At 48.7% G+C, this 11,760-nt stretch overlaps 1 pseudogene; it reads left to right on the top strand.

The window, feature by feature from the left end:
• On the top strand, positions 1-7,633 carry LOC148595091 (uncharacterized; annotated as a pseudogene).
• The last annotated feature ends 4,127 nt before the right edge of the window (positions 7,634-11,760 follow it).

Genomic DNA, 11,760 nt, shown 5'->3' with positions numbered 1-11,760 from the left:
ATGGAAGCCCTTGTGAAGGCCGTATCGCAATTACATAAATATTGGGGGATTGATTGTAAGCCAAAAGATTTTACTCTCGCTATGGCGAGGCTTTTAAAAATTAAGGTTATAGACCAGCCGGTGGATATTCTCCACCCTGAAGTGTGGGACAAATGTACCAAGGCATTAGCCGAGGAGATGATGTCTTCGGGTTGTGGGAAAAACCTTAAGGCTTGGGGAAAAGTTGTACAGGCGTTGCAGAAAGCTATGAAAGAGCAGGAGACCTGGGTGGCGGTAAAGGACTGTTTGTTGGCCACCTCGAAAACGGGAGTCGGGGCAGCCGCACAGACTTTGCACCCCCCAGATGATGGCAATTCTGCTGAGCCTAAAGAACTGCAAGAGGGCCATACGTCCCCTCAATCCCCGAACCCCGTCCCACTTACAGAGGAGCAAAAACAGCCGAAATCTGTTTGGGGCGAGCTAGCCGAGGAAGCTAGAAATATCGAAAAGAAGTCAGACCTTGGGGAAGTCTGGGTCAGGCCACCGCCCTATGCCCCCCAAAATGGCGCTGAGCCACAAGGAGAAGGGCGGGGCGAGGATGCTCCCGGCGGGAACAGACGGGAACCTTAGATAAACAGGTGGGGGAGGAGAACAAGGAGGAGAAAGGTGGTGGGAGTGACCGGTCAGGTGAGGGAGGCCCGAGTGAGGCGCTGAGAACCAATCAGAGCGGCCATTTGAAAAAACGCGCCTCCGTGAGTAGAAGGCGGGGCGAGCCAAGGAGGGGAGAACAGCCCGCCCGCAACGGAAGTGGGCGGGGCCAGAGCCCAACGAAAAAGTACCGGAGCCCGGAAGTGACCAGTCAGTCGAGTTCCGGCTCCGGCTCTGGATCAGACACTAGTGAGGACGAGTGGCTCACAACTGATTCAAACTTAAGGAAGGAGAAAAAGAAGGTAAACAGAACTAAGAGCCAAAGAACTAAGAGCCAAAATATTCCCATTCGAATTAAAGAAAAACCGCAAAAGGAAGAAACCCCTCTCACGGACTGGAAGGAAATAAAGATCGCGTGTGCCGAGTGGGCCCCATCGGCCGCGCTAGCGTTCCCAGTCCGGGTGACGGAGGCAGGACAGAGGGTCTACTTGCCGATAAACCCTAAGGATGTGCAAACGATTGTTAAGGCAATTACGGATAAAGGGATTAATTCTGCCATGGTCTCAACCCTCATAGATGGTATCTTCCGGGGGGACGATATGCTCCCGTTTGATATAAAACAAACTTGTAGGCCAATCTTTGATGGAGCAGGGATGATCGTTTTCAAACAAGAATGGGAAGACAACTGTACAAAGTGTTTAGCCCAAGTAACTGGGGCAGATCATCCATTACACGGTTCCAGCCTGCAGCGGTTAATGGGTACAGATCCAACAATGATCACCCCCCAGGCGCAGGCCCATGGCATGCGGGCCCATGAAGTTATGGCAACTACTCGTGCGGCCAGAGAAGCTATTTGCACAGCCTGTAGAGTCGTTGCCAGACCATCGCCATGGTCCTCAATAAAGCAAAGTGAAAGTGAGAGCTTTACACAATTTGTAGATCGTCTCCAAGCAGCAGTCGACTCTTCGTCCCTGCCCACGGAGGCAAAAAGCCCGGTCATAGCGGAATGTTTACGCCAACAATGCAATTCCGCAACCAAAGAAATCCTGCGATCATTGCCGGCGGGGGCAAGTATCGCAGACATGATTAAGCATGTTGCAAAGGAAGAGCATCTGACCCCAATTCAGGTGGCTGTTCACACCGCAATAGCCAACGTAATGGCTTGTTCTAAAAGTGGCCAGGCAGGCCATGTTGCAGTAAACTGCCCTTGGCAGTTTACTCGCTGACTCGCTGGCAGCGCTCCCCCCATGCCAAGATCAACCCAAAGGTCACTGTCAGGAAAGATGGCAGAGTCAAGTGGTGCCCGCTTAAGTCTATTAAACCAGACCTTCAAGATAAAACTAATGAAAATTGTGAGTTTCTGTTCACAGGACCGGATCATCGGACGCCCCGGTGACAGGCGTCCCGCCCGAGCCTGTGAGTTCCACGCCGACCGAATCCAGAAAACAACAAAACAGCCTCCGCAAGAGGGGGCCACGATGCCTTTGCGTTATCTTAATTTTGCAGCTTGTCACTATAGGACAGGTAGAGTCACACCAGCCCTTTAAATGGGTACTTGAACAGATAGAACAATCTCGAGCAATTAGTACAAAAGTAACTACAGGGTCACCAGTTTTCAGTGTCACGCCTTGCCAACCAGCACCCATTGAACCCTGTTCCAAACGCAGCTGGTACGAAAATTGGTTCACCGGTTTGCTGTGGTTAACCACCCTGATATCTACCTTGATAGGGCCGATAGCAATGATCATGATGACGCTAATCTTTGGACCCTGTATGTTGAATAAGCTCATGCGGTTTGTCAAGAGTCGGCTAGAGAAGGTTAACATCATGTTAGTGGAACGCCGACAACTGCTTTAAGAATATATCCACTCAGTATTATCCCCAAGTTATCCCAAGGTACACCTTATTTCTATACCGCGGTATTACCTGTCATCCTCTACCTTCTACGTGCCTTCTTCTTTGTGCCTTATGTTTTATGTCAAGTTTATGATACATAATTTTAAGATTGTTATAAACTATAAGAATAGAGCAATAATAAGAATAAGTGATCACAATAAGATAATAATAAAATAGTAATAAGAATAAGATAATAATGAGAATAAGTAATTAGAATAAGATAAGAATAAGTAAGAATAAGATAGTCATATTTTAGCTAGTTTTGTTATGCATAGGGAGGGGGGAAATGTTGCAGATAGTTATCGCGCTGTACGGAAAGATAGGGCCGCTAATAGCCAATAGTGTTTAGTCTATGATGTAAGCAGACGGATGTGACGTTGTAAACCTTAGCTATATAACACCTTGTTACCCATCAATAAACGCCATTTGCCGTCCACCACATTGGTGTCAGCGAGCTGATGGCCCGAGCGGCCTGGGGGTGGTCGCCGTGCCGTTCCTGAACCAGGTCGCCACGCCGCTTGAACGGCAACAGGCATTAGCTAATTTTTCTACTTGATAGGCTAGCTTACTTAACCATAATCACATTTGCACGGTATACATATTGCCATGACTACAGGCCCAGATCAAACCAGCCAGAGCGTCACCAGAAACTATACGGCAATCATTACGAGGCACAAAGTCTTCACTTACTGATTTATATTTTATGCTGCAATTATGGCACAGACAGCCTATTTTTAGGGAAATGTAAACTGGCCAATAGTGTCTGACCCAATTGTGTTGTTCCCAGTTGGAGCAATTTATCACATTTTGGCAATACCACAACACTGGCTTGTTTGATACTGAACCGAAAGAAAATCCTGGGCCAAATGGTGTAAAACCTGTGAAGTCCTGAAATTCCCCAAACCAAGAGCAATTTAAGTTATGATTATTTTGAAGGGAGACAATCTTACCCTCTATTCTTATGATGGATGTAAGGAAATAGGCATATTTTATTTAAAAGTAGCAGTATTAAAGCAGTGCAGAAGATAAGAATGGAGAGCTACTAAACAGAGCATGTTAATAAGAAGAGATAATATGCTGGAACAGGCCATTATTTTTGAACTACGATTTGAGCCTACACACTAAAATGACTATGAGAAATGCAATCACAATAATAACAAAAGCACATGCTAGAGAGACTTCAGTCCAGCAGCTCAGATGCAGCGTTTTCATTTGTCATTTTGAGGATCACTGTAAGAGAAAAAAAGACTTGTCTCGGTGGGGTGAGGCCGAACAGGTTACCCCATTTGGAATAAAAGGAAGATATTTATCATGCACTAATTTTGCACTACTATGATCAGTAGCTTCCAGGTACAATTGTCCAGCATTCCGGGTTTTTGATATCCTGGAAAACAAAAGGAAGAATGCTCGGTCTCTGCCTTGAGCGGCACACATTGGATTATTATTGATTTTGCAAGCATAAACAAGCAATTATATTTGGTCAGAAGTCTGGAATGATCCACCAACTGCTTATGCGGTGTGCCTTCCCGCTAGCATCAGTGGCTTCCCAGGCACATAGTCCTTGAGGTTTAGCCAAAATTAAAGGAACAACACCAATAGAAGGCATATTTGCCATCACGGGTTGTCCCACCTGCATTTGAATAGGTGGGTGATTTTGTGACTTTGAGGGCTCTGATAAGGTGGGAGCAGGAGGTCCTGTGGGACAGAAAGCTTGTATTTTGGGGCTTCCATAAGTTCCCCATCTGTTATTTACTGTATAGACTGCTTGGGATAGCCGCAGATCCCAGTTAGGCTGTGACACTTTTGCATGTTTCTTAATCATGCCATTGACTCTTTCCACTATACCATTAGCTTGGGGATAATAGGGAGTGTGAAACACCCATTTTATTCCTTCTTGTTTTGCCCAATCTTGCACCACAGTAGCAGTGAAGTGACTGCCATTATCACTTTGTATGCACTCTGGTGCTGGGAGGCTACTAAACCAGTCCGGTAGGGTTTTCATAGTATTCTCACCAGTGGCTGCGCTTACTGCCGTAGCCATAGTTAGTCTGGATACTACTTCCACAACTACCAGGATATATTTTCGACCACGAGCAGGTCTTAATGGTCCTACATAATCAATTTGCCAGGTGCTCCATAAGACTTTGTTTCTTTGAATGTGCTGAGGGGGAGCTTGATTAGGATGATTCATTTTCAGTCGGAGTTGGCATTGAGGACAAGCTGATATGCTTTCACTAACTAATGCTACTGACACAGGCCATCCCCGTGCCACACATTCGTGATATAGGTCATTTTTCCCCGAATGTCCCCTTTTTACATGCAACCATTCGATTAGCCTTTGCCACTCATCTCCTTCAGCAGATACTATTTGCACTTGCGCTAACCTATCGACTTCCTCATTCCACTTTGTTGCTGGTGCACTAGTTTTTGCATGTGCCTTTACCCATCCTATTTCTAAAGGTCGGTGTCTGCTTACTTCCAAAAGTCTCTGCCAGTCACTTGTCCTCCACACCGGTACACGATTTACCTCCCTATTATTTGCTTCCCATTGACATATCCATTCTGTTGCTCCCTTAAATGTGGCATAGGAATCGGTATAAATTACTTCAGCTCCATTTTCCACAGCCAACAGCAGGGCTCGGAGTTCCCCGACTTGGGCGCTACCGTCACCCTCCTCAGTTACTGACTGTCCTGAGCTTATTTCCAGGGCTGCTGCCTTATAATTCCACCCCGTGCTTGTTCTTCGGGCAGAGGCATCAGTAAACCACACTCCATCCTTTTTAGAGGATATAGTGAATTCTGGAGCTACCTTAATAGGTGAAGGCTTATAAGGAAGACATAATGTTGTAATGTCTGAGCTTACTGGCTGTTGTAATTTGGAGGTCTTAGTTGGTCCTTCTTTTAGTGCTAGCAAGTGGCTTATTCCTTCTAGATAAGCATACCATTTGCGGATCGTTCCCTTCTGTGCAGACACCTTCAGGAGGCGGGGCGCCTTTAAGAATAGGGCTTAACAATGGAAAAGGCCCCTGAACGATGATATCCTGTGAGGTTCGTAGTTTTTCTGCCTCTTTCACTGCAAGAACTAAGGAGAGAAGTCCCTTTTCCCACTCAGAATAACGCTGCTCTGTCTCTTTAAAGGAGGTAGACGAGAAAAGCAAGGGTTGTGAAGGACCTGAAGCTCCTTTTTGAAAGATGCCGCAATAGGAGGCATGTTCAGAGAAACCCCATTCAGCCCGAAAAGGGTCCACTGGATTTAGGGGGCCTAACCTCTGATTGATAACTAATTCATCCTTTAGGGTTTTAACAGCTTCTGCATGGATCGGAGTCCAATCCCACGGTTTGTTCTTTCTCAGCAAATCATAGAGAGGACGGGCAATTACAGAGAACCCAGGAACATGTTTCCTCCAATATCCTAGTGTTCCCATTAGTTGTTGTAGTTCCTTCTTGTTTTGGGGTAGGCGTCCCTTTTCAATCTCTGTTAATGTATCATCGGGCACAGCTACAGCTCCAGATACCCACAAAGCCCCCAGGAATTTAACTTCTTGCGCTGGACCTTGACATTTGGATGGTGGTACCTCCATGTCATGGTCTGTTAATAGTTGCCAAACAGTTTGAGCAGTTTCTCGTACACATTCTTTGTTGTTTCCACCTATTAGTATATCATCTATATATTGATAAATGCATATTTCAGGGGGTTTCTTTACTGTGGCTAGAAGCTTTGCGAGCGCATTATGTGCAATAGTGGGTGAGTGTTTATATCCCTGTGGCAATCGATTAAAGGTGTATTGTACACCATCCCATGTAAATGCAAACTGTGGCTTATCTTTATCATCTAAGGGTACCATAAAGAACATATCTTTGATATCCAGGGTGGCCATCCAGGGGTGTGCAGCTGATCGTATAGCCATGACAATCTCATCTATGCTAGGGACTGCCGCTGTTAGTGGGCCAGTGTTATGATTAAGTTTTCGGTAATCAATTGTCATTCTCCACTTGCCATCTGGCTTCTTGACAGGCCACACCGGGGAGTTGTACGGAGAATGTGTTCGGCCAATTATGCCTCGCTTTTCTAAGTCCACAATTACTTCAGTTATTCCCTTCTTTGCAGCTGCAGGCAAAGGGTACTGGGGAACATTGGTCACATGAGATGGGGGCAGGGCATGCGTTACTTCCAGCACTCCTACCGTTATGCTTTCCTGCTCCTTTCCTCCAAAATTCCAAACACTACCATTAGGCAGGTACCATCGTTTTCCTCCAAGTACATCGTATCCTAGAATGTTCCCAGGGTGTGAACTTAGTACCACATCCACAGCTGTCATCCTCTTTTCCCCAGGCAACCATAATTGTGTCCTAGCAAGTGGGCATTTTTCTTTAGCACCTGTTACTCCACTAATCACAATAAATTTTTGAGAGGGTTTAATTCCTAATGATTCTGCTTGCAACTTGTTCAGAACACTAATCTGTGCTCCAGTATCAATCAAAAATTCTAGACTAAGTTTTTTTGGACCAACAGGAATTGATATATAGGGTTCTTTATTTTTGGACCATTGAAAAATATGTATCATGCGAGTTGGGCGGCCCGAATCCCAATTCACATTGTTTAGTTTTTTTGATCTCCTAAAATTTTCGCTTAGAGGCGCTGTAGAGAAATGCTATGCTGAGGATCTGCACCACCTGCGCCTTGCTGATAATGTACAGGGGAGTGTTAGCGAATTGTCCTTGGCCGGCTGGGAATGAGGAGCTAGCTGGGAAAGAGTAGCTAGCCGTTTCGGTTAAACAACTTTGCAGAGCTGAGAAGAGCCTATGCGGCCGGGACCTAGCAACCTCCCTAGCAACCAATCATAGCTAGCCTGGAAATCCCTCAGATGCTTGTAGGTATAAATATAGGCGCACTTCGGCTCATAAATGGAGCAAGATCTAAACTCATATTGAGTGTGTGTCTTGTAATCCAGCTCGGCTCCCAACATCTGGCGCCCGAACAGGGACCTGGCACAACGTTGCGGGATTCCAAAAGCGATGCGGGGACCTGGCACAACGGTGCGGGTATTCGTCGGACCTGGCACAACGGTGCAGGAACTGTCGGCCTCAGAACATCGCCTTGGGACGGTGAAGGGAGGCCGGGGAGCCGAGAGGCGGCGGTGAGTGCATGCTAGCTGCACGCCGGGACCGGGCGCAAAGGCCTAGGTCCAGGGGTGCACAAAGGGGGCCCCTCCGCAAAGACCTCCTTAACCATGGACTGGGAGGCGGCAACACAGTTGCTATCACAGATTCTCGCTAAGCGAGAGGCGACTGTGAGTACGAAGAAACTCTATGACTTGTTAAAATGGGCCAGAGAACAAGGCCACCTTTCGGATCCTGCCAGCATATTTAGTGTTACAGAATGGCGGGAGATCGGGGATTCGTTATGGGAATCCACGATCAGCGGAAGCAAATTCGCTAAAGAGATGGGGTCCACCTGGAAAGAAGTTAGGAACCATCTCTGTCAGATGGCTGCTGAGAAGAAGATGGCCATGGCGGCTTCGGAAATGTTGGGAGCAGAATCTGAGGTTTCACCATTTAGTGGGGGACTGAATGCTACTCCAAGGGGTATTGTTGCCAGATCCCGAAAAACTGTGGCTGAAATCGCCGAAGAGGCTGGCCTTGGCTCCGAGCCAGGTAGAGCTGACTCTTATCGAGAGGCTTCTGCTCCTCCAGAGGAGGCAGGATCACCGGCGGGGGCTGAGGGAGGGGCCGGGGTGGCGAGAACGTCAGCAAAAGGCTCGCGGAAGTTAGGAAATAGTGGCAGTGAGGATACATCTGATGATGAGGGTACAGAATTGATGAGACCAGCAAACCGGCAGGATAGCGAAAGACCATCGGATAGAGCGCTGAGGAAGGCAATTAAAGAACCGCAGGGTCTAGGTCTTGGAGGCCGAGCCGTGAGGGATGTTCGAGTTACATCCGGCGAGGGTATTACGGTACGGCCTGCGAGTGGCGGCAGATGGACGGGAGTGATTAAGGATGCCATCCTGGAAGGCGAGTGGGAGGCCGCGTCAACTATAGCATGTCTGGTGATGCTCCAGCAACAGGCAGATGGTAATGTAGAGGCTAGGTGGAAGGCTTTTGATTGGAAGATATTGCAGCAGCTACGACAGACAGCTACAAACTATGGTTTACATTCGGAACCAGCAAAGCAGATATTACAGTTTCTGTTTAGTTCTGAGCTTGTACTTCCCGCGGACTGCAGCCAGATTGCCCGATTGCTGCTCATTCCAGCGCAGTTTATTTTATGGGAACGGGAGTGGGAGAGGCAGGCTCAGAGGGTGTGTGACTGGCCCCGGGAAGCCAGAGACCCTATGGACGGCGTCCGCGTAGAGATGATTTGTGGAAAGGGGCCCTTTTCCAACCAGATGGTGCAATTGACCTATAATGTGACCTTGCTTAACGCGGCTGCGGAGACAGCCCTGGCTGCCTTGCTTGCGTTGCCTGTTGAAAAAAGATTCCCCTCCTTTACTATGATCAAGCAAGGAGGCACAGAGCCATTCACGGCCTTTGTGGATCGGTTGGTGCAAGCTATGGAACAAGCGCCCGAGTTATCAGATGAACTGCGTAAGCAGATGCTGCAGATGCTAGCGTTCGAGAATGCGAGTTCGGAATGTAAGAACATGATATTAAACCTGCTGCGTGATGCCCCTATTGAAATAATGCTCGAGGAAGTCTCTAAAAGAGAAAGAAATGGCCCGGCGGCATTTCTCACGGAGGCGCTGCAAGCCCAATCTGACCTATTAGAGCGAGCGTTTCAATCACAGACTCAGGTCCTTGCGGCGGCACTGCGGCCTCTCTCCGAAACGCAGCAAGGCCCACCCCCTAGGAGGGCCAGGAAATGTTATAGATGTGGCCAAAAGGGGCACATGAAACGACAGTGTCAGCAGGGACATGTGTGGTGTCCCAACTGCCGATCGGATTCACATGCACTGGAGGCTTGCTCCCGTTCGGGAAACGGCCACCAGAGCGCGTTGCAGAGCCGCGCGAAGAAAACAGTAGCTCCTGCCTCAGCCTCCGCGGCGATTCCGAGTTGCGACCAGCCACTCGCGGCAGCCTGGGGGTCGACTTGGCAACCACAATAGATGTAACCCTTGTAGACTATAATCCGGTCCGTATTCCAACAGTGACACAGGAGCCCTTTCACCCCTCCAAGAGAAATCTAGGTGCTCTGCTAATTGGCCGCTCCTCTGCTGGAATGCAAGGGATTATGGTCTGTCCTGGTGTGATTGATGCAGACTTTACCGGAGCCATCGAAATTGTGGCCTACACCCATTCGCCTCCGGTGTTTATATCCAAGGGTAGTAAGATAGCTCAGTTGGTACCCTTGAGCAATCTCATGGCTGGCTATGCCCCCTCCGCTGACGATCGACCAGAAAGGGGAGAGGATGGATTCGGCTCTACAGGAGGATTGGTGTGCTTGACCCTGAACATGCGAAAAAGACCAACGTTGCTGGTAATCATGACCTGCCAGGGGCAACAGATCACCTTTGATGCCTTATTCGACACGGGAGCCGACGTGACAATAATCTCCCGAAGGCTTTGGCCAAGCAGTTGGCCGATACAACCTGCTATAGGGAGTGTTGATGGCATTGGTGGTGTGGCAACAGCATATGAAAGCGGGGTACCCGTCACCTTGACCATCGACGGAAAGACAATAACGTCACGGGTGACAGTCCTTGCCTTGCCTTTGGGTGTAAATGCCCTGATTGGTCGCGAGTGCATGTCCCAGCTGGGAGTGGTCTTGACTACTACCGATTCGGTTTTCTCGCAGCGGCCGCTGTCAGGCAGCCATTAAAAATCACTTGGAAAACAGCCGACCCAGTCTGGGTCAAGCAGTGGCCGCTAAGTGCAGAAAGGCTGCAAATCACACATAAGCTGGTGAAAGAGCAATTAGATGCCGGCCATTTGAAATCCTCCACTAGCCCTTGGAATATCCCAATTTTTGTTATCCCAAAAAAGTCTGGCAAATTTCACCTGCTACATGATCTAAGAAAAGTTAATGAGCAGATGGAGCCCATGGGTGCGCTGCAGCCGGGGATTCCATCCCCTGCCATGTTACCTCAGGGGTGGGATCTGTTGATTGTGGATTTAAAAGACTGTTTCTATACGATTCCTTTACATCTGGAGGATTCCTTGAGGTTCGCCTTTACGCTACCTTCGGTGAACCGTGCGGAACCGGCACAGCGTTTTCAATGGGTCGTCCTGCCTCAGGGCATGCGAAACAGCCCCACGATGTGTCAGATGTTTGTCGCTGCTGCATTACAGCCTCTCTGACGCCGATGGCCTGATACGATTGTCTACCATTATATGGACAACATTTTGTTTGCCCGGAAAACTCGATTCATGGCAAAGGACGAGGAAACGATCACCAACACACTCAGCGGCTTGGGTCTGGTCATCGCTCCGGAAAAGGTACAACATACTAGTCCATGGAAATACCTTGGCTGGGTTATTACAGAATCCACAGTCGCTCCTCAAAAGGTTACCTTGCATGTGAATCTACACACATTGACTGATGTGCAGACCCTAATGGGAGATCTACAATGGGTGCGTTCATTACTGGGTATTTCTAATGAGGACCTTGAGCCACTACGTCCTTTGCTCAAAGGTACAGATGCTGGGAAGCCGATTTCGCTCACGCCAGTGCAGCAAGCCTGTGTTGAATGATTAGAGGAATTAGTGGATGTGCGCTTATGCCCGCGGTACCTTCCAGGGTTACCCTTGCGCCTTCTCATTCTTTCACGGGAGAATTCCCTTATGGCGGTAGTCATGCAGTGGCAAAAGAAAAAAGGGGAGAAGACTACCTTGCGATCTTAGAATGGATCTTCTCCTCAGTTCAACCGCGCAAGAGCGTGACCCCCTCGGTTGGAAGCGGTGGCTCACATGGTCTGCCGTGGGAGAACTCGGGTGCTGGCAATCTCGGGGGGTGAGCTGGCGGCGATCCACCTTCCCCTGCAGGCGGCGGATCTGGAATGGGCCCTGTGGCACTCCACTGCGCTGCAGTTAGTGCTCTTGGAGTTCCCTGGGGAGGTGACTTCGGAAAGGCCTGCAGGAAAGCTTGGCCACTTCCTCACCAGCTATTCGTGGGTAGGAAGACCAAAGTGTGTAGAAAGACCTCTGCGCGATGGCCTCACGGTATTCACGGATGTAGGGAAAACCTCCGGAAGGGCGGCCATCACCTGGAAGGAGAAGGACCTATGGAAGGCCCACACC

The sequence above is a fragment of the Tinamus guttatus genome, unplaced genomic scaffold (assembly GCF_059628265.1).
Source record: "Tinamus guttatus ecotype Peru unplaced genomic scaffold, ASM5962826v1 Tinamus_guttatus_pri_ptg000154l, whole genome shotgun sequence".
In the NCBI taxonomy this organism is placed as follows: domain Eukaryota; kingdom Metazoa; phylum Chordata; class Aves; order Tinamiformes; family Tinamidae; genus Tinamus; species Tinamus guttatus.
Note: the sequence above shows the minus strand (reverse complement) of the source record. Positions and strands in the feature narration are given on the sequence as shown.